Source organism: Ceratotherium simum, chromosome 19, assembly GCF_057802395.1.
Source record: "Ceratotherium simum simum isolate JZ-2026a chromosome 19, ASM5780239v1, whole genome shotgun sequence".
NCBI classification, from domain to species: Eukaryota; Metazoa; Chordata; class Mammalia; order Perissodactyla; family Rhinocerotidae; genus Ceratotherium; species Ceratotherium simum.
The window spans coordinates 46,267,703-46,291,497 of NC_141918.1; positions in this window are offsets into that span (position 1 = coordinate 46,267,703).

Sequence of the window (23,795 nt, forward strand, 5' to 3'; positions counted from 1 at the left end):
GCACAACAACAAGCTTAGAGGCTTAAAACACCATCTATTTATTAGCTCACCATTCCGTATATCAGAAATCTGGAAGAGTATTGCTGGGTTCTCAAGGCTGAAATCAAGGTGTAGGCTGGGCTGAGTTCTTGTCTGGAGGCTCTGGAGAAAAAACTGCTTCTAAGTTTATTCTTGTCGTCGGCTTGATTCAGTTCCTTGTGTTTGTAAGACTGAGGTCCTCGTTTCCTTTTGGGCTGTCAGCTGGGGGCTGCTCGCAGCTCTTAGAGGCTGCCTGCGTTCCTTACCAAGTGGCCCCCTTTGTTGTCAAGCCAGAAATGGTGCATTAAATCCTTCCAGTGCTGCAGATCTCTGACTTTCTCTTCTTCCACCAGCTGGAGAAAACTCTGCCTTCAAAGGGTTTGTGCAATTAGATCAGGGCCACCTAGGTAATTTCCCTGTTTAAGGCCAACTGTGTCATATAACATAATGTAATCATGGGAGTAAAACCCTTCATATCCCCAGTCTGGGGGATCGTGGGGTCATGCGCTTCCGGGAACAGGAAATCTTGGGAGTCATCTTAGAATTCTGGTCACCATACTCTGCCTTCTTTTTGTGTGCATTTTTTTAATGTAGTGTCTATGACTAGCCTTATTAATCTTTCTGAATCAACTTTAAAATGTTTGTTGTGAATAACATTTAGTAGAGTTTTACTTTGGGATCCCAAATGAGAGTTTTTTTCCTGTAAATTATGACCTTAGCCCATATTGATTTATTGATTTATAGACACGTGGTCCTGATTCTTTCAGCATATTTCAGGTTCTACTTTCTATTTTTATTGTTTCCATAAAAAAATCTTCACTCTATTATCTGTAGGTATACTTTTTCACATTGATTGGTGTGTGTTTTCTTCTAAAAATTTATATGCTTTTTATTTAAATTCTTCATGTTACCTTAATTATCATATCACCTTATAGTTTTATAATTTATAGCTTTTACCTTTTGCGTATAACTTTACCTGATACACTTAGTCTATTTCTTTTTAATAGCAGCTACTTACTCATTTGGACAAAAATTTACCAGGTTGCCAATGATTAATTAACACAAATGCAATGATTCTTGCTGAGAGCCAGGAAACTTGATCCTCACATCAATAATATTCACCTTTGTATGCTAGTTGTGAAAAAAGAATTATGTTCTAGAGACACTATATATCATTCTTTTTTAAGCCATATCAGCAGGACATAACTTTGTAAATATTAAGGTCAAAAGGAACATGTGTCTATAATTTGTTGGAGTTGTCTCTAAATGTGATCTCCCATCCATGTTCCCACAAACGCGGTGCCTAATTTCCTTTCAGGGAACAGAGTCTAAGGAACTCAGGATTATGAGCCACCAATAAAGAACAAAAACTCTTTATTGACAAAATATAGCTCTCAATGAGAATTTTACCCTTGAAAATGATCTTAGACTATCCAGTTAAATTTCTTTGTATTTTATAGATGAAGAATCTGCGGCCCAGGCAAGTAAGTTAAGTGACCTACGTAGTGACTCGGCTGGACGAAAACACAGTTTTCCAACCTCTGGTGGGTGTTATTTCTTCAAGAGAGTATGTTGCCTTCCTTATGAAAATAGCCCTAAGAAATTCAAAAATCAGAAATATTACTTGGACTACTTAGAATGTAAGTAATAAACTTTTAATCTACAAGCTGAGTCATTTCTGATCATGTTCCCATTCAGTGTCTGGGTTTCCTAATGTACGTGCTTGGATGTGCTCACTGTAAGGTTTTTGTGTTTAACTGGTAATTGAAGCTATTGGCAGATTTCTTGTGTGGTTCTACGCATTTTAACGTCTTATGAACTTGGCCATCCCAGAAATTCTCTATTTCTCTGCTTGATGCAAAACCCTTAAATTCAGTTCTTACTTTAGGTATCAATTCTTCAGTATGGGACTGCCCTCTACGTGAAGTTTCCTTTTTATAAAAGCTATCTATCTTTTTCTTTTTATCTTCTAAGTAATAACACAAATGAGGTGCAGAGTCTCTTTCTCTCATGTTCTATTATTGTTCTAAACTGCATGTTAATATCATCTCAAGCAAAATCAAATTGTATTTTCATTGCCATAGTAATCAACTGTTTCTAGAGATTTCAACAATTTTTCCTGGCTTCTTCCTATTTCTAAAAGGAAAATGTTCTTTTACAGTGACTTTCTTTCATGGCTAATCATAGTTTCTTTGTAGTCTGAGGTAGAATCATGAAACACAGGCAAACGGTTAAATATTACAGATTTTCTTTTTTTGCACTCACCCTCCTTCACCTGTATGGATAGAACAATATCATGAATGTGTTGGTGAAAATGTCCTGGAAGTAAGAGTGATGTGTAAATAGGTCATCATTATTATTAATTTTCATTACAGTAAAAGATTATTGCACATTTTGGCATGTGGTGTTTCCAGCTCTGTTTTCACGTGAGCCTGCCCCTTGCTAGTTTGGAGCTCTGGAGTGTGCGTGGACTTTGGGAATGAATTTTAACTTTGCCATATGCTAGCTGTGCGAGCTTCGCAAGTCACTTAACCAATTGGGGTCTCAATTTCTTTATTTATAAAAACATCAGTAATAAGCTTTTGTTTCATGGTTGTTGTAAGTATTAAATGATTTAAAGTATATACGATATGATACGATGAAAGGGTTTAGGAGAAAGCCTGATACATTGCAGGGCTCAGCAGCTATTAATTTCATTTTCTTCTTTTTTTTTTTTTTTTTTTTTTTTTTAAAGATTTTATTTATTCAGTTTTTTTCCCCCCAAAGCCCCAGCAGACAGTTGTATGTCATAGGTTCACATCCTTTTAGTTGCTGTACGTGGGACTCGGCCTCACGTTGGACGGAGAAGTGGTGCCTCGGGGCGCTCCCGGGATCCGAACCCAGGCCGCCAGCATCAGAGCGCACGCACTTAACCGCTAAGCCACGGAGCCGGCCCTCATTTTCTTCTTAATCGCTACTGCTGCCTTTAATTTCAGGATTTATGACTCTTGGTCCATTATGGCCCACCCACCTGAAGGTCTTCTAGTCAATCTCTCATAGTCTTTTTCCACTTGCCAGTGGAAGATATTACAGCCAAATTATATGCTTGAAAATGAATAAGTGTTGTGCACATTGTCCCCAGTTAATTTCTCTTTCCATTAAATTATTATGATGTTTAGGATTAATTGGGGTAGTCATTGCGATAAATCGACCATCATGAAAGAATTCAGTGATAGATACAATAGGAAAATTCTCTAGTGAGGTTACAAGATGGTTAGGCAGTTTTGTTATTTTAAGGAAAATGAGCAAGAAAATTTTGTATAATGCCTTTTGGAGCAGTCTTGTTCTTCATAATTGCCTGAGATATTTCAAGGTGCTTTGCTATAAATCTGAAGACTTAAAAACATTGTTTTACAGTCTGGCCCACTAAGAATAATGACCTCTCCCATTCCTTGTTTTTCTGGGTGATTAAGGGTTTCCTGACTGGCCCCAGGCCATCTGCCCTGACTCTTTTCTTTCCCCCAAGGATTTAGAACCATATTGTCAAAAATAATCTCTTACTCCGAGAGATTTTTCTAGCCCCAGAAGATAGAAAGTGTTTGCTGCGAGTACTCAAACCTTGCGTGAAAAATCTTGCAAGTGATGCTTCTTATTGATGGTATAAAGCAGTCCCATCATTTACACTCTTTTAACTAAATTAGGTGTAAATTATTTCACGGAGGCCAAAGTTCTCTGTGTCCCTATGAGGATAATTTCACAAGTAATTTCACAAATAATTTCACAAATAGCGGGTCCCTCCAACCACAGATTTTGGGCAGGGAGAAGAAAAGAAGAAGAAGAAAAGAGCTATGGCTTGGGGCCAGTGCACACCTCTCCACAGGGGGTTTCCAGAGCATGTGGGTGATTTTTAACCAAGCTGACATAAATCAGACTGCGCGGAGCAAGGACATTCAGATCACCGTGCTGGGAGACGCCTGGATAGTGTTACGCTTCCCTCATTAGGAGGCACTGGAGTTGAGCTGGGGAGTTGAACTTTTAGCTGTATCAAAATAACAGTGTGGGAGCAAAGGAGAAGTTGGGACAGGGGGATGTAGTTGTAACAGCCCAACCTCTACACACAGGTTATGTGAGTGCCCTGAACTTTCATCCTTCAAGATCACTTACTTGCAAACTGAGCTCAATAATCAAGAAGAATTTGCTTCACGATTGCCATGGTTTAAATCTTCTGGGCAAGACTTGAGCCTCCTTGTCTCTCAGCTGAAGCACTCTGCCACAATGACCTACACTTCCAAGCCCTGTTAAAACTAAGTCCATAACGTGTGATAAAAGTGTTTGTTGGTGTTCGGAAACATTTTATTTAAACTGAATTATTTATTATTTATAGCCATGAACTTTCTATGAAAATTAGTTGTGAAAATTGGGTGTTAAAACTGGAAATTGGGTGTATAGGGCAAAAATACAAACCTTCCTAAAACAAATAAAAATTTTAAATATAGCAAAGAATCACATCACAAAGAGAAAAAGATAAATACAACATAGTAAACCAAGTAATTATGACATAAAATAACATTATAGAGTTGGCACAAAACATATCAGTTGTATAAAAAAAATGTGAATGGATCTAAATCATCTATTAAAAGAAAAAAGATGTTCAAATTGGGCTGAGAAAGCAAAACACAGCTCTATGCTGTATAAAGGAAACATGGCAAATAGACATAGAGATTCAAAAAGGCTAGAAATAAAGGAATGGGAAAAGATATACCAAGCACTGAAAACAACAAAAAGTTAGAAGGTTATAACTTGATGTCAGATAAAGCAGAAATGAGCAAAATTATATATGCTCTTAGCTTTTGGTCCAGCAATCCCACTTCTAGGAATTTACTCTGAACGTACACTTCCAACTACACAAAATTACATATACACAGGGTTATTTGTTACAGTATTGTTTATAATTGCAAGTAACAATAAATGCCTAAATATAGGATATTGGTTGAAAAAACTATGTGTATACACACAATGAAATACTATGCAGCTATAAAGAAGAATGGGGAGGAGCTCTATGAGCTGATAGGAAGTGATTTCTAGGATATATATTATTAAGTGAAAAAAGCAAAGTATAAAAGAATCTATCCAGTAAGCTATCTATTATATATGAAATATGGGGTTAGGGTCTGGCCCGGTGGTGTAGTGGTTAAGTTTGTGCTTTCCACTTCAGTGGCTTGGGGTTTGCTGGCTCGGATCCTGAGTGCAGATCTACTCACTGCTCATCAAGCCATGCAGAGGCAGTGTCCCACATAGAAGAGCTACAACTCTACAATTACGATATACAACTATGTACTGGGGCTTTGGGGTGAAAAAAGAAAAAAGAGGAAGATTGGCAACAGATGTTAGCGCAGGGCCAATCTTCCTCAAAAAAATTAAAAAATAAATAAATAAAAGATATATGGGGGTATAAGGAAACAAATATGTATCTGCTTACTTTTTCAAAAAGAAACATAAGAAGGGTAAATCAGGAAACATGGAAAGTGGTTACCTGCAGGGGAGGAGTGAGAGGGGAGGATATGGGAGGGAAGAAAGATCTCCGAGTATACCTTTACGTGCAGTTTTGGCATTTGGAAGCATGTTAATATTCTACATATTTAAAAATAAAATTAAATCAACAAGATGAGAGAAAAACCCCAGAGTAATTGCGAATAGTTTTTTAGATAATTGTATTCCAAGAAAAGTGACATAACCACGCTGAAGGGGTAAAAAGAACTAATCAAATAATTTGAACACAGTAATTTGATTCTGTATCTTAAACTTTTTTAGTGGGTTCCTTTTTTCTAGTTGTATGAATGCTGAGTTGATTAGGCAAATGGGTAAGTATGTTGATGGTGGGAGCCAGGGTCCTCACCGTGGAGGAAAGGAGACATGAATATGGCACAGGATGGCAAGGAAGAGCCTTGTGAGGTTGGACTGGATTTGGTGGTATCAGAATGACCTCATGGTTTCTAACACATATCTTTTTCAGAAATGTCAATGTCATGAATGACAAAGAAAGGCTGAGATACTTTTCCAGACTAAAGGAATGTGACATCTAAATGCAATACGTGGTCCTAGACTGGATCATGAACTAAAGGGGAAAAAATTATAAAGGATGTTGTTGGAACAATTGGCATATGGACTACAGATTGAATAAAATTAGACAAAAGTGTTATATTAATGTTACACTTACTGAATTTGATTATTGTACTGTGGTTGTACAAGCAATTATCCTTGTTCTTAGGAAATACATGCTGAAGTACAAAAAGGCAAATGTTCAGAGAAAGAATGAAAACAAATTTTGCAAAATGATAAAAAATCGGTAAAGGATGTATTCTTTAATTCTTTAAACATTTTTGTAGATTTGAAATTTTTTCAAAATAACAAGCCAAATAAAAAGTTATGTATAACATTCTGGATTTATTCCCCAATATCTTATTTGCCAAGAAAAATAAAATGCGTCCATGTATTACTACGTCACTATGTTATTCTCCCGTGTTTTTCAACCTTTATCTTTTCTATGATTTTATGAATATTTGAAAAGCACATCACGTGTTCTTACTTTCAGAGCCTGTCACCTTCTCATTCTTTTGGCTGCATTTTTCAAATATTTGTTGATTTAATTCTGTGTACACATAAAACAGTGTTTCTGAAGTATAGTCTCTCAGCTGGCTCCAAACATGTTCTCATCACACATATTTTTCAAGAGATAGAGTGAGTTCTTGTTCCACAGAAAGCAAAATACATGGTTTTGGGTTGGGCCACTGATTTCAGCCATTTTAGTGAAAACTGAGGGCAAAACTGACACATGTTATTTTAATAATTTCCACTTCCCACCATTTTGTATTCTTATTTCCCAAATGGTTTATATATAAAGAACCTATGTTTGAAACATCTTGTAGAACGTTAACAGCCATTAAAAATGTATATCAAGAGGAATCACAGGCAAAAATATACTTTTGATAAATATAGTAAAAAATATCATATTATTAAAATCTGCCTAATAGAAAATCTATAGACTATTTACCAAAATATTAGATTTGACATCTTACATATGTCATCCATACAACACCGGGCATTTAGGCACTGACACTGTCATCAAAGGGTATGAAATGGACTGCATGTGAGGTCAAGGGGTTGAGTAAAGGGAGGATCCATTTTCAATTATGACTCTAGGAAGATCGTAATTTTATTTTACCTAGCAAGAGGGGCTTAAAATTCTCCAACTAAAGTTATACAACTTAAAAAAAAAAAAAAAAAGAAAAAATCCCAAAGAGGTCACAAGTTGCAGAGTTGTAGAATGTTGATCTCTCAGGGAGAATGCAAAGTCAGAGCAGTTGTCTGAGAAGCAAAGAAAAACAGGACCAGATTACCAAGTCTATCTGTGAACACCGCTAAGGGCTCAGAGCAAGAAGGAGAAGTATCAGTAAAGGCCAGATTGTGTGGTACAAGAACAATAGAGGGCATGCAGAATATGATCTGGAGGGGACAGGGACTGTTTCCAGACCCACACTGGATGTGGATCACTACCAGTTCTTAATGAGGAGAAACTAGAGACAAGTATCAGAATGCTGAATATTGTACAGTTAGTTTACACAGAAGTGCAAAACAGAAACATAATAGTTACTAACCTAGAATAAGGGTTTAGTCCTGAATAAGTCCTTCGCTCATTCTCATCAAGTTCCTACTTAAAACACATTTAATATTACATATATAGGTGCTTGGACTGTGCAGAGCATGCTTTATAGACAAAATTCTGGTGCCTAAAGTAGCCTAAGCCAAGTAAGCGACCCCTTTTCAGAATCCCATGTTCAAGTGGCTTCCTTCTTTCTTTTTTTAAAATTTTCTATATATTACATGTTGTCTGGGTATAGTTATTATAAGACTTGACTTACTTTAAAATAAAAATTTTGACTTTTTTTTGCTGTTGTCTTAAAATTAACTATTGACAATGAACTAGTGAAGTTGTTTTAATGTTAAATGCTTTATGAAAAAGGAATAAACAAAATAATACAAATGATAATACAAATGTTGAAAAGTGTCTATGTGTTGCCAGAAAGTCAGTGTGACTTGTTGTATGCCATATAATTTACAACAGAGTAAAGGCATTCTAAAAACAAGAATCTTTTGTATCACACAGGCGTTTCTTTGCCTGTTAACCTAGAAGGGGCCTACATTTTATAAATAAAAAAACAACGTCTGGAACCAGTGGTTTCTTGGGTACACTATGCTTTGATCGTGTGGTAAAGTATATTCTGTTTGCTTTCTCTTGCAAATTGTTATTGGATGTCAAGTAAAGTAATGATAGAAAGCTTAGAGCATAAAAAAGAAAAATAATAATTTGAGCAGAACAACAATAAATTAGTTTTACCTTCGACATTGCCCTCCACTTTCCTCTCCTTGTTTCCTGATTTTTAGTCCTAATTTTCATGTCTTACATACCTTCCTTTCCACCTCCATTTTGTCATTACCTAACTCTTCTAGAACACTTGAACTGGTGTTTGGCAAAAATAGGTTCCCAGGAATGGGGATGAGTAGGGAAGGAAACTAAGATTTACTGCTGGCAGGACACGTGCATAGATAATTTTATTTACTCCACGTGAGAACTCTGTGAGGTTGGAATTATGATCTCTCTTTTACAGATGAGGAAACCAAGGATCAGAAATGTTAAGTGAATTGCCTAAGGCTGATAGTACCAAGGGAAGAAGCCAGGATTCTCCAGAAATGATCTGAATACACACAGCACACAAAAGCCTGCTATTTTCCCAGCTCCCTTAGAGTTGAATTAATCTTATAGCATTTTCACTTTTAATCCTCGACTTCTCCACAATCTCCAAGGTGTCAATATCTGAATCAGAAATCAGGGAACCAAAGCAGACCCTGTAAACTTTGTGTGTGGTTGGGACAGGTTGGAACATTATTTTGAAGCCAATATTAAATGTTGATTCCACAAAAAAGGGCTATTGATTGAATCACTGCATGTAGTCACACCTTGGATTTTCTTTGGTGGTCTTCCTTCTAAGTAATGACAAAGTAAGACCAAGTTTATTTTATGGCAACTGAGAAAGTCACAGCACAGGGTGGTCTTAAGTTTCGGAAGAGTCTAGCTTTTGTTAACATAGATTTTTCCAAACCTTCAAGTCACACTTCTACGATAAACAAAAGTTTTAAGAGTCATATGTTTTCAATGGGCAATGAACTCCTCAGCACACATGCCTAGACATCGGCTGTTCAGTCACGTAACTGAATAGGTTAGACCTGTGATGAAACTCATGGTGTTTGAAGATCAGCTGCTCTCTGCCAACTTTGCCTGAGATTTAACTTTTATGGATTTTTTAACTTACTAATAGCTGTTTTACCCAGTTCCACAAACTTGCTGCTTTCTGATTAATTTTTCACTTCAAACACATGAGAACTGACTTTCTGCATTCCAATATGTATTTCCCTAGGCATAACTGGCTGAAAGGAATTAAACTCAACTAAAATTTTTTCTTTCTTTTTGGCTTGGAACGTGCCTATGGCTCTGTGAAATATGGGCTCACACTATATTTATGGTCAGAATAAAAATACATTTAAATATATATTAAGTTGCAGAGTCAGTAATGATTACAGCACATATCTATTAAATTTGGTATATTTGGGTTTCATTTGAGTACATTTAAATAATTAACTTGTCTTTATAATGTTTAGTCATGATCAGTATGCTAGGTACCTTCCTTATTCACTTCCCATTAAATATTGTAATAAATAGAAAATAAGATAGTAGACAAAAGACTTCCTTTTTACAAGATAAAAATATTACAGATTTCAACTTGGCGGTTATTGCATTTAACATTTCAAGTACATTAATAATTATGTTAAATGCACATTTTGTTTGTAAACAATATTGTTTGTATTTCTTAGTAAGTTTTTTTTTTAAAGAAAATACGTTTACTTAGTCATTTCTTACAAGATTACTTTCAATAAATTTCTCATTTGGGATAAGTATCTCTTTCCATCAGAGCCCAACTGGGAGAGAAAACCACACAGTAACTTGAATAGAGAAAGTTTAATGGAACATTATTAACTATAGTGGGGATTGGTGGAGTATGGGATTAGCCAGTAAAAAGTGAAGAGAACTCTAACGAATGCATGAATAACAGATGTAAGAAGCAGTCACTACTCTTAAGCCTGAGATAAACACCCAGAGGAGTCCCCATTCTCCCAAGGCGTAGACTATGGTTCACTGGATGGCAAAGAAGTCACTGTGATGCCCCATTGATGGAATGTGCTGGAAATCCACCCTTTAGCGTGCTGGGGAAAGCTTTTCACAGGGAGGTGTCTCATCAGAGACACACTGGAGGTGTGTGCCGGGGAAAGCTGATGGCTGCTGACGCTGCTGGGCATTCCGCACTGTAGGAGCCTAGTGCTGGAAGAGCTTCCCTGCGGTGGGAGCCGCCTACTGAGAATATGGAGACCAGGAAATGAAACTCTTTTCTCTCTGCCCTGTCTCTCCAAGACCTTCTACTGAGAGAGCTTCAGTGCCAGCTGGCAAAGAAAAAAAATAATTAAGGGGTCCAGATCCATTTTCATAGAGCAAGGAAAAAGGATGAATTTGGAGCAGAGAGGTAATAAATCAATAACTGGCACATTACTCAATTTTTTAAAAAATGACTATATTATTTTTTAATATTGGTTGTAGCCATATCAAATATTGTTTTTGACATGGGCATTATTACATATTAGCATAGATCCATTTACAGGAGCAGATAATATTTTAAACGATTCTTGGAAATCAACATTCAGCTAAGAGTGCTGGTTTGGCAGCCAGTTAAACTGCTTTAGTTCCTGGTTTTGTTCCTTACCAACTGTGACCTTGGGCAAGGTGTTTCACTTCCATGTGTCCATTTCTTCATCTGTAAAAGAGGATCGAACATGGGATCTGCCTCAGTTGGGTTGTTGAGAGGGTTAGACGAAGACTATGTACATACAGCTCTTAGATCTGCAGCTGGCACAGGGTAAGGTCTCAAAAATAGCTGTTGTTTTTTAATTAAAATTTTGTATTTATCAAATGGGGAATTTAAAATTTTTTAATAATTTTATATCAACATAATTTATTTTCCAAGTAAAATCTTTTGGGAGCCCGAAGTGTTTAGAATCTCATGAGGCCATGGTCTGTTCGTTAGTTCATGCACACAATTCTGATTGACAACTGTTATGGATGTAAGTGGAGGCAGATCATGGCTCCAAATGAGAGTTACATCTTTGGATTTCTTAATTTCAATGCTGCTTAATCAGAATTCAGAATAAATATCCTATAAATAAGTGCAACTTTTAGTTAAGGGTGGGATGTAGTCATATTGTTACATGCTCTTAAAAATACTTCCTAAATGACCATAACCAGTACTGTAAATGGAAAATTTTTAAAACTATGATTTATAGAAAAGACTCCCCCTCTTAAAATAGAATAGCTTACCTCATTTCTATGTTTCAGTATTTTTTGTACCAATAATGATGATGTTGGACTTGAGTTTTCACAACATGTTAATCCAAAATGCCAATACAAGAAATGCTAAAATGGGGGGCTGGCCCAGTGGCGCAAGTGGGTAAGCGTGCGCGCTCCGCTGTGGCGGCCCGGGGTTCGCCGGTTCGGATACTGGGCACGCACCAACAGACTGCTTGGCAAGCCATGCTGTGGCAGCATCCCATATAAAGTGGAGGAAGATGAGCACGGATGTTAGCCCAGGGCCAGTCTTCCTCAGCAAAAAAAGAGGAGGATTGGCAGATGTTAGTACAGGGCTGATCTCCTCACCAAAAAAAAAAAAAAAAAATGCTAAAACTGGATGACAGCATTTGGCCAAGCTCTCAGGATCACCCAGAAAACTGGAAGAAAATGGTTTGTCTTAAGACCAGTTTTAGCACAGTGTCTAAAAGAAGCATAAATATAACTACATAAAACCTTAAAAATACGTAGGTATTTATTGCAGATCTGATGAGGTGGCAAGGAGAAAATGACATTGTGTCACACATAGCAAAACTTAAAAATCCTCTAATCACTTTACCCTAATCACTTTCTTAAAAAAAGGAGGAGCTAATCACTTTCTTTCTTCATATGTTTTAGTTTGATAACTCAAATACTTAGTACCTTCCTCCATTCTGCAGACTCAACTAAATATCTTGGGCTTGCCACTTCTTTGTGAGGAAAGGCCAACCCAGAGAGGGGTCAGAGGAAAAGGAGTGAGAAGCTTACGTCAATTCCAAGAGCAGAGTGGACTGGGGCACCTGTCTGTGCAGGTTTTACAAAGCTGTGGGGGAGAAGAGGATGCATTCAAAAGGGCCACCTTGACGGGAGCTCTACATGCTACCCCTTTTAAAACTACACCCAATGCAACAGTAACCAATGTAAGGTCTGGGAATTTGACCCATTATACCAATCCTGCTCCTACTTGAGAGAGAAGTGGAGATAAAAGATGAGTGGTTTTGGAGACAGAGAGAAATCTTGATATACCCCTCAAGTCCAAAAGTTGCAAAAACACAGTATCAACTAAAATGAAACACTCAGGTATTGCAAACAATTCTGTCCTCTACTTAAGCATTTTAACTTAAGACTTTTGTGGATCTTGATTTAAATGAGGACTTTAGATTCTGAGGAGTATGGTTTCCATTTACAAATGAAAATATGATTACAAAACTTAAGGGAGGGACAGCATACATATATTCTATTTTCATTCCAAAAGGATAGCAGTGAAGGTTAATTGTTATATTTTCTAGTGTACCTTTGAGCTATATCCTTGGAAATTTGTGAATCCCCAAATTTTCAAATAACCATATTGCACGTACTTTATTCTCTCTCCTCAGTGCAGTAATGTCTAACCTAAAAATGTGACTCCTTCAGACCATTCATGATTCTGTTAATACAGGACTAAAGCCATGTACAAAGCTGTTAAATAAATTCTGCCACAAAAATAAACTCTACATGAAGGCATTACTGTTTTTGTAACATTAACTTTAAATTTATCTGCAATGGTGATTTTGAATGAGAGTTTCGCTTTTATAACGTATAGACAGAGTGGGTGAGAGCAATGGTGATATATATTGTACAACAGGTTAAAGGTGGGTCACAACTGCTCAGCAATGGCCATCTGACCTTCTGCTGAGACAGCCACATTGACTTTCATGGAAGAAGCGGCAGGTAGAGAATAGGAGGGATAAGATGGTAAAGCACTTTGCGGAAGGACACCAGAAGGGAGGTGGCTTGTGAAATGATAGGTTATTAAGGAATATTATGAATGGCAATTATCATTTTGCCCTTAGCAGTTATTTTTGCATTTCCTGGAAAGTAGCCAACATATTTATTTATTAACTATAACTAATAAATGTATGTGTTGGCAGCTTTGCATTTGCCTATTGAAAGGCCTCAACATATTTTCAAGGATCCAAAATAGCTTGCTCTAATTCTTTAATATCGTAATTGTTGCCACTTTGGAACGAATTCCCTGGTTTTCTGTACCTCTAACCAGCTGTTCTTCGTGCCCTACAACGGTGTCCACAAACTTTCCACGCAACTCTCATAACGGGCATCACTCTATCATCTGTGGATGGAACCCTGCCTCCAACCACATGGCTTTCTAAAAGATTCACTTTTCAGATTTCACCTCACCCACTAATGACTTATTGTTCATCAATCATTTAGCAATGTGGTAATAGAAGAAAGTTTTCATTCTTCCAACCTCTGGCATCTGTTTAGATTTTTTTCCATAGTGTTTATGTCATCGTGCCTTGGTTTGGAAGGCTAGGAGAGTGTCATAATATTAGGGAAAAGGGGAAAGGAACTGATATTCAGCCACGAAAATGGAAGAACTTGTGCATATTTGCTGTGTTATTAGCAGAACCTTAAATTCACAGTTAGGGGAAGTAATATATTTTTATTCTTTTGGCCAAAATACTTCTTAAACCAGTCTCAAAAGAGATACACCAGGATCCACATTTTGAAATACGTCTGCCCAGAAAATCTAGCCTCTTGGTGCCCTGCACTTTGCAGAATGGTGAATAAGCCTGACTTAATTATCTTGTCAATTGCACTGCCCGAAAGTCTAGGTGAGTTTGGCTTTGGCCACCTGAAAACTTGTGTTCTGTCTCTTGGGTATTCTCACCAAAGCAATTTCTTCCAGCCAGTTTCATTTCAGGCTGAATGTTATTTTAACCTTCTTTACTTGTTTCTTTAGCTTGGGAGGGTAACATATGTATGAGGTTATGGTCTAAAGATGCTGCCTTTCCAGTTTACTTTACATGTGTAAAGTCATATGGTTCTTCAAATTAAAAAAAATCTTGCTGCATGATAGAAATTATTCCTGTACCTGAACTAGTATTATGCCACCTGGAGCCTTAGAGATGTGTTTCTACAGGCTCCTGACTTTTTCCCACATACAATTTATGTTGCAGGACACACATTTTCTGGGTATGTTCTTACACTCTAAAATCTCTACAACATTTACTTTTTTTTTCACTTGTTGTTTTGCCTATTGAAGTAATTTCACAAATTACTCTTTCTTATTTCCAATAGAAAATATGGTGGAATCATTCACACCACAGAGCCATCAGCAAATTTGCTATTTGTTGGAAACTTCTATTTCATCCCTAATCACTAACAGTATACCGCAGAAAAAAGAATTTAGTGAAATGTGGGTGGGGAAGAAGAAAACTCACCAGCATTATCCTGACCCCTGTCTCACTAGGACATGTCTTCTCACATCTACTGTTTTACGCAATACCACTTTGGACAACGACTTCACACCTATCGTGACAACAATGGGTTGACTTTATTTTCAGGGATATTTTCTCAAGAAATAAATTTCATGATTTTAGAAGTTTCACTATTTATAGTCAAAATGAGAGAATAAATAACTACATTGAAAAGTGGATGCTTGCTAGCGGGTTAGGCTCCATCTAGTGAACTAACCCCACGGTATATTCAGTTGTAATTTGTGCCTAGGCCAAAATCAAATTATTATAGGTCAGGTCCTTTCATAGTTGCTGGCAAATTGTGAAAATCTGAAAATATTAATTCCACAAGTATGAAAGGCCAATGTATAAGGAAATATAAGATAAGATGTACTACCCCCTAGCTCTGACTAGGCAAAATATTTAGGCATGTTTTGACTATTTGACATTTGATAAACTTTAGTTCTTGAGCATCTACTGTATGTCTGGAACTATTATTGACCTTTGGGGTTTGAAATAAAATAGAAAAGTTTATTTTGTCCCTCAAAGTCTTCCAGGACTTTCCACAAAGATTTGTATTTTTTTCCTAATTTAAGTATGAGTCTAGGAAAGTCCAAACAAAGCAACAATTTATTAAGTATCTACCATGGAGAAAGCACTGTGTATGCAACTTTAGTGACAGAATTTTAGTTCTCTGTAGGGAGGATTGTCTTCGTCATCATCATCGTTTTCAACATCATCATTAGCCCTGTGGTCGTTAGTCTATGCTTCTTACGTATTCACTTATATATTCATGTGCCAGGCTCATAGTAGTACTGATCATAGAGCATGAAGTTGGTTTACAATATGAGTACAGTGTCACAGCTAAGACTATTGGCTTTACATGTTGACTCCATAGCCAGCAGGCTGAACTGCTCCACTATATTGTCCCCACTTATTACTCTAAATTAAATATTAAATTATCAAATGAGGCCATTCCCAGAATAAATGTTTGACACATATTCTAGACAAATGTTTGAAGCCATTTAGGCTTTTCAAATCTGAAACTAGTGGGATTACACTGTCACCTTCATATAACTAGTAGGGCAAGACTGAGTACTTGGTGACCATCCCATTATACCCTCACCTTTGGGAAAATAAAATGCCCTGTGACCTTTCAGGGAAATCAGGAGAGTTAATATGACAGCTTTTGAAGCCCTAAGAGAAGAATCAGAAAACTTTAGAGTTAGAATTAGGGAAACTCACGTTAAGGTCTGGAGGTAATTTGTCTAGGCACTTCTAGGCTTTACCTTTCCATCTTGTGGGAATATTGTGATGAGCAAGACTCCCCTAGCCATTGCCACTATTAAGAATCATTTAAATAAAATCAATGACAGTGGTCTCTGTTATGAACTGAATGTTTGTGTCCCCTCAAAATGCATGTGTTGAAATCTAATCCCCAGTGTGATGGTATTTGGAGGTGGGGCCTATGGGAGGTAATTAGGTCATAAGAGTAGAGTCCATGGATGGGATTAGCACCCTCATAAGAAGAGGCAGAGAGGTAGCCCCCCCGCTTTCTGCTATGTGGAGACACAAGGAGAAGTTGGCAGTCTGCAACCCAGAAGAGGGCTCTCACCAGAACCCAACCGTGATAGCAAGCTAATCTTGGACTTCTACCTTCTAGAACTGTGAGAAATCAATTTTTGCTGTTTATAAGACACTCATTCTGTGGAATATTTGCTACAATAGCTCAAGCTGACTAAGACAGGCTCTAAATATGAATTTATATATTCTTCGTGTTACAGAGAACTAATACAGAATTAGGGAATGTTTTTATATTGTCAACACACTGTACAGAGAACTAATACAGAATTAGGGAATGTTTTTATATTGTCAACACACTGTACAGATTTTAAAGCTAAAATTCGTTCACATTCTTCTCTATATATTTTGATAAAATATAATTTTAGATAAAGTTTAGGCAGGGAGAGGAAAATATTTATACTCCTGACAAAATTGTATCAATAGTGATGATGAGATCCCAGGTAATTAATATCTTTTTATATCTCAATTTACCCATTAGTGATAGTTAAAAAATAAAAAGTGTCAGGATTATTCTTTAGTTCAAGTTGTTCATTTAAATATTTATTCAATATTTGCTTATTAAACATTTGTCGAGTTTCCTGTGTGCACCAGGCCCTGAGCTAGGTGGTAGACATTCAAAGATGAGTAAGCCATTTGTCTCTGTTTCCAAGGAATTCAGTCTAGTAGGATAAAAAATAGTTGTAGAGATGAGAAGTGTTCAAAATGTTGTCGGTGAATAAAGAAGAAAGAGCGAAACTGCCTCAGAGAGCCAGGGAAATCTTCAAAGGAAAGGGGAGATCGTCCCTGAACCTTCAAGGGCGGGGAGAAGGAACAGAATCCCAGACAAAAGGAGCAGTGTGCAAAGCTATGGAAAAAAATGAATGTTTTTGAGGAGCAATGAGAAGCTTGGTATAATTCAAGGAAGGGAATTGAGGAGAGGGATAGTATGGCAGGGGAAGATGATGAAAAAATACCCTGTGAAGGATTTTGTTTGCCAGATCAGAAAGTTCGTACTTGCTCCCACAGATAATGGGGAAACCTTTAAAGGTCTTTAAGCACTAATGATGATGCTTTAAAACTCAATGTGTTTAAAATATATGGTACGTAATCTCTTTAATATCCTTCCTCAGTTTTGTTTAAATAGCCTGCTATGGGAGTCCTCAGAGTATCATTATTTTTATACTCTTCAGGGCCACACTGACTCTCTCTTTGACTCTGAACTACTTCCATTATAAACTGCCTGTAAGTCCATACCAATTGTGCCAAAGTGAAAAAGTATCGTAAACGTAATCTCTCAGGAGAACTCCGTCATGAAATGTCACATATATTCCTGACGCATTTGGTTTGACAGTCCATGTATTTACATGAACTGTGTAATCGCCACACTGGGGCTTCAGTCACTTTGGCTGGTTCTACACAGCCGAAGATGGCTGATGTAACACATGAAACATGGGAATATCTAGGAGGGATAAAAACTTAAAGTTAATAAACGTGGGCAGGTCCAATTGTGTTGGCCAAACTGAGTTTCTGTGGGCATAATGAATTTTGAAAATTACTTGTAAAACTGACTCAAGAGATATTTGTAGAACACTACGATGTTTTTGTATAGAAGTCTCTGGAGAAGGCATCAAGTATCATTTCATGGAGTGTCCAAGACTTTGAAATAATCTTAATATTCCTGTGTATCGTAAAATACTTGAATTAATCGATACATTGAAATGTCTCTCTCCTGGGACTTGAAAAAGGTTTACTTGGTGCTTTAGTTTGAGATAAAATATTTCATGTTTTCTTTCTTACTCCATTATCCTTTTTATGAACTTTTAAAGAATATATGTCATTGTAATTATAACTATTTTCTGTTGATTAGAATATCTAAATTTAATTAGGATGAAAACATTTATCTTTTTAAAATGAACTGATAGGAAAACATCTCCATAATATGTTCAATGTTTGGGCTGGGAATGGGAAAAGAAGATAATTAACACATATGAATATACACTGTACATATTTAATATAAAAAGTACAAAATCATACAATTCAGAATTTCTCAAGCAATGAAACACTAATCCTCTCAGGTGTTAAAGTTGTTTCAATAAGTTTGGCAATGCTGAATTATTATTTTACTCCACCTTTCCTAGAAAGCCTTAACACATATTAGTCCTTTAGAGCCTTCTAGAAGTTCCGCCATAAAGAAATCCATTTAACTTTGTTTAGCCTAATGCTTCCAAAACTTATTTGTGATTGGAAACTCTCCTCTCCCAAAAACATTTATTAATATCTCATGGAACTCTAGTATTCTAAGGTACATTTTCTGGGAAAAGTTGACATAAAATATAAGTAAATGTAATTTATTATACACACAGAGGTGCACACAATAAACACACCCCTGATTAAGTGAAGCAGGCTGTCTTTTGACATAAGCTGTGTACTTTGAAGTTTTACCACTGAATACGGTGCCTGGAACACAGTAGGAACTAGATAAATATCAACCGAAGTGAACCAGTTTTATTATGTGGACACTTCTCTCTCCCCACCCCCCCCCACCCATGGCCAGTTTCCTACAGCACTCCCTGAGGCTACTTTCGCCTGCAGTCTGACAAGCTAAATTATTATGATCCCTTGTAACTAAAACCCTGTGCTCAGCATATTTTAACTTGTTGTCTTACAACAAGGAGCTTCTTTTGGCAGTTGTAAAACACCCCTTAGCCCTGAAACTCTAGCATGCTGAAATAGATCATGTAGCCATTAGCCATCAGAGGATTGTTTTCTCTATATTACGGTTACCTCTGCCCGGGCTGAAGAAGGCACTAGTCTTCAGGGCTGACTGCTCTTCCTGGGCCTCATGCTTTTTCAGCATTCTCTGCCCTGATAACATTTCTTCTCTTCGAATTTGATCATTCCAGGTTTATGGTTGTGCTTCCCATCTTCACGGGAATTCAGGGCTGAAGTCCACAGCACATCTTGTGAAATTTAAAAGACTCTAAGGTCTCTTTCTAATTGACCTATCTCCCAGAGTTTTTCTATGAACTCTTTCAACAAACATTTTAGGGCCTACTGATTTTTGAACCTACCCAGTTTAAATACAGACTATTCAAAATGAGCTCATGGTCTAATAACACAGTAGGCGCATAACCAACAACCACAGTTCTGGGTGATAACAAATATGCTCAAAGGATGCACAGGAGGAGATGTTATCTCAGAGGAGGGTCATCTCCTCAGTAGAGTCACAACATACCCTCAGATTCTTTGCTTTTCTGCCACCACCACACACCACACACCTTCTTGTCTCTGCAGGACCCAAATCACTACTAGAGAAAAATCACACAACTAGGCTTATGGATTCATTGTAAATCTGGTATTACAAACTAACTCCAAATAAGCTTTCAACAACACTCAATAATTCTCATGTTTTTTTTAAGGCTTAATTTGGAATTCTTTAAGATAATTCTTACCAGTTTCTTTTCTCTCCTTAAACCTTCCTCTTCTCCCATCTTTTAGACACACACTCTCAGTTGATAATCGTACATCATTTAAAAAAAAATAGAAGAGCCTATAATAACTCCCTCATCTTCCTACTACCAAACTTACGGGCTGCCTACGTCTACACTATCTTTGCCTTCCTTCTTTCTGTTATCTTGGAGGAAGTGTCTCTCCTTCAATCAAAGGTCAGTACCTCTGCTATTGCTTCTCTCTTCTACTTAATTAATCTTTCGCTCTCTGCTGGAGCATTCCCACCAGCTTAAATATCTTCCAATATCTCTCATGTTGAAAAACCAAAAGAAGGAGGAGGAGGCGGAAGAGGAGGAGAAAAGAAAGGAAACTTGCCCTTTAAGCACTCTCTCTAACTACCAGCCCATTTCACTGCTCCATATCATATCCAAATATTGAAAAAACTACACACTCAGCCCCTACCGCCTCACCTCTCCTTTAGTTTTCAATCTCCTCCAATCTGGCTTCATTCCCATATTGATGCTGATCTTTTTGTCATTGAAGCCAATAAATTCTTTTCCTGTCCTCATCTTATCAGACCTTTCAGCAACATACAACATGACCTCTAGGTCCGTCTCAGAGCCCTCTTTGGCCTTGGCTTCCATATATGTTCTCCTAGTTATTTTCCTACCACACTGGCCACTCCTTCTTTCATTCTTCTTTGATGCTTTCTCTAGCAATTGTTATTCTTCAGGACTTGTCTCTCCCCTTTTTGGCTGAACTCTTTCACTATGTGATCTCATCCATTTCCATGGCTTTATATTTTTCTGTTGTCACAACTCCCTTGAGCTTCTGATTCATATCTAACTACTTACTTGAATATATTTCATCACTATCTCAGTTTAGAAGCATCACGAGGTGGCCTCATTTGGCATTTCACTCCACTCACTACAGGTGTGGGGAATCTTCTCTTCCAGGCCACCATCTCCCCACTAAGTATCTAGGGCTTTCTTAAGTATTGTGAGTCACTGGGACATTGCAAAATGATTTGTCTACTTGTCCATATGGAGAGTCAGAGAAGGGTCAAGCAAAATCTGAAGCACCAACAGGTGTCACTCCTGCTGAGCAGGGGCTGGGAGAAGTGCCAGAGGCTATTGAAGAGATGCCTTTATTAGACATTGATGAAAGGAACAGTTTGCATAACCTCTGGGCACAAGGGATGGACAGTGATTACATAAAAGTAGGCCAAGGCACACATCAGATAATGACTTCCACCTGGTTCCTAGGTACCTGAGCAATGCTCCTCGCTGTGGCCCTTTGCTGAGCTAGTCCCATTCATGTCTATGTGGCCCATTTAGGGCCAGCCCTCTTGACCCATACCACCAACCTCTCTACTCTCATCACTTCCATTTCTTTGTTCCTTTTCATCTCAGGGAATCTCTTCTTTTTGGCTACAGGGAAAGGGAATGAAATTGCCTGGGTGGGTGAGGGTGTGGTGGAGCATAGGCCTGATCTGCCTAATTATGTCTCTCCCAAACATTTGATCCATTCTAGGAATGCTCTCTATGTTCTAAAGGGATCTAAAGCCAGGAAGTCTCCCTCTTTTCTCTGGATTCTACAGTCAGATCCTTACCTTAATTCATTTGACTACAGAATAGCATGGTTGTCTGAATAGGGAGAGGAGAAAAGTAAATATCAGGTAATATATCGAACTATTATCCTACCAAGATGTCTGTATTAGTCAGCTCAGGCTGCCGTAACAAAATACTGTAGCTCAGGTGGCTTAAACAACAGAAATTTATTTTCTCATGGATCTGGAAGCTGGAAAGTCCAAGATGGGGGTCCAGCGAGGTTCAGTTTCTGGCGAGAATTCTCTTGCTGGCTTGCTGATGGCCACTTCCTTGCTGTGGCCTCATATGATGGAGGGAGAGAGAGAAAGGAAGGTGCAGGAGAGGGAGGTAGAAGAAGAGAGAGAAGGAAAGAGAGACAGATATCTCTGGTGTCTTTTCCTCTTTTATAAGGACACTATTTCTATCGAATCGGTTCTATTGAATCAGCACCTTTATGATCTCATTTAAGCTTAATCATCTCCTTAAAGGCCCTATCTCCAATATAGTCACATTGGGCGTTAGGGTTTCAACATATGAATTTCAGGGTGATGGGTATTGTTCAGTTCATAGCAATGTCTAATTGGAATTTCAAGTTTTAACATGCCTAAAACAGATCACCTGATTCTCCCCAGTCCCAACACCCTTATCCACCAAAACTTCCTGTCATAGTCTTTTTCTCAAATTGAGTAATCAGCACTTGATTATCTGACCACTTGCTTTAACATGCAACTTGGAGCCATTTCTCCTTGAATCTTCTCATTTCCTTACTCCGCATATCAAACCCAAGATCAAGACCCTTTGCCTCTATCTCCATAGAATTCCTTGAACTTATTCACCTCTCCATCTCTACAATTCATACATTAGTGCATGCCACCGTTACCTGGACTGCTGGCCTCCTTAAATGATGTCCCTACTTCCAACCTTTTACCTTATAATCCACACCCCGCAGCTAGAGTGATTTTATCAAAATGTCAATCAGATGATTACGTACACCTGAATAAAACTTTTCAGTGACTATCACTGCACTTAAAATGCAAGCTAGTTGCCTTACCTTGACCTATAAGACTCTGGTAAAATCTTTGGATGTTATAGGAAAGATGTTTGGATGTCATAGGATTTCAAATGGGGGAAGAAATACTTAGATCTGCTTTGTGAGAAACGGCAACTTGGAAGCAGTAAGAGAAGACAGATAGGAGAAAGATTAAGCTGGTGACAGGAACAGATATATGGTCTACTGATATAATCCAGAGGGGAAGTTATGAAAGTCAAAACTAAGGTAGTGGGTATTGAGAAGAGGGAATATATGGAGGGGTATTTACGAGACATAGACAAAAAGAAGCCTCGCTGAACTGACATGAGGGTGGAAGAGACAATAAGGGAGCAGGCTCCGCCCAGGCTTCTGACTCTGGTGCCTGAGTGGATTGCAGTGTCATTCACTTAAATAGAAATTTAAGAGGAGGAGAGACTTGTGGAGGATTTGATAAGTTCTATTTGACACATGCTATGTTTGAGAATCTATGGAAAATCAAAATGGGTCATGTTCATTGGGCTGTTGGATATAGATTTCTGGAACCTGAGGGTAAAGATTTGGGAATCAGAGAGGGTTCAAAGGGCAAAGGATAGACTCCTTGACTGACACTGTATCAGTGTATAGTGGAGGAAGAGGAGTCAATGAAAGACACAGAGCAGTGGATAGAAATGTGAGTGGAAAATCAGTCTACCAGAAAGCTAAGGAATGAGAAGGAGATGATGGCAGATGTTGCAAAAGAACTCAAATAGATAGGAACTAAAAATTGTCCTTTAGATTTGCAGCCAGAAGTCATTTGTGATGTTTTGAGAGCAGTTGGGATGAAGTTGTAGGGACAGAAGGTGGATTACAGTGTTTTGAGGAGAGAATGAAGGTGAGTTTTATTTTCAAGGATCTTGATGAAAAGGAAACGAAAGAGCTAGAGTGTTAAATAGTGGGATCCATACAATCAAGGGAAGGTTCCGTTGTGGGATTTTTTTTGCAATTGGAAGGGAAGGAGCCAGTAATTATGGAGAAACCTATCAACTAATGAATTGACTAACAAACAATAAAATTGAAGAAGAGGATAACAGATGGTAGGATGAGTCCCAGAGCACAGGGGAAGGAGGAGCCTTTGTCAAGTAAGGCACCACATCTCTTCAAACTTGTCCTTGTCTCCCTGCCAATCAAGAGCATGGGATTGAGGCATGTATTTTATTGATTGTTGAATAGATCTTTATGTTTACTATGAAGTTAAAAGGTAAATAATCTGTTTGTGTATCTGTGTGTTTTATCTCCAAAATGCCTAAGCTACTTTTGCTTTTATATGGCTTACAACAGATTTTCTTCCTTGTTGATGGGTGGTCCTGGAAAGATAACAATTGACTACACTCTGCAGTTGCATTATATTCTCCCTGACCTTCTTCCTATACAAAGAGAAGTCCCTATGACTGTTGTAAGTTAAA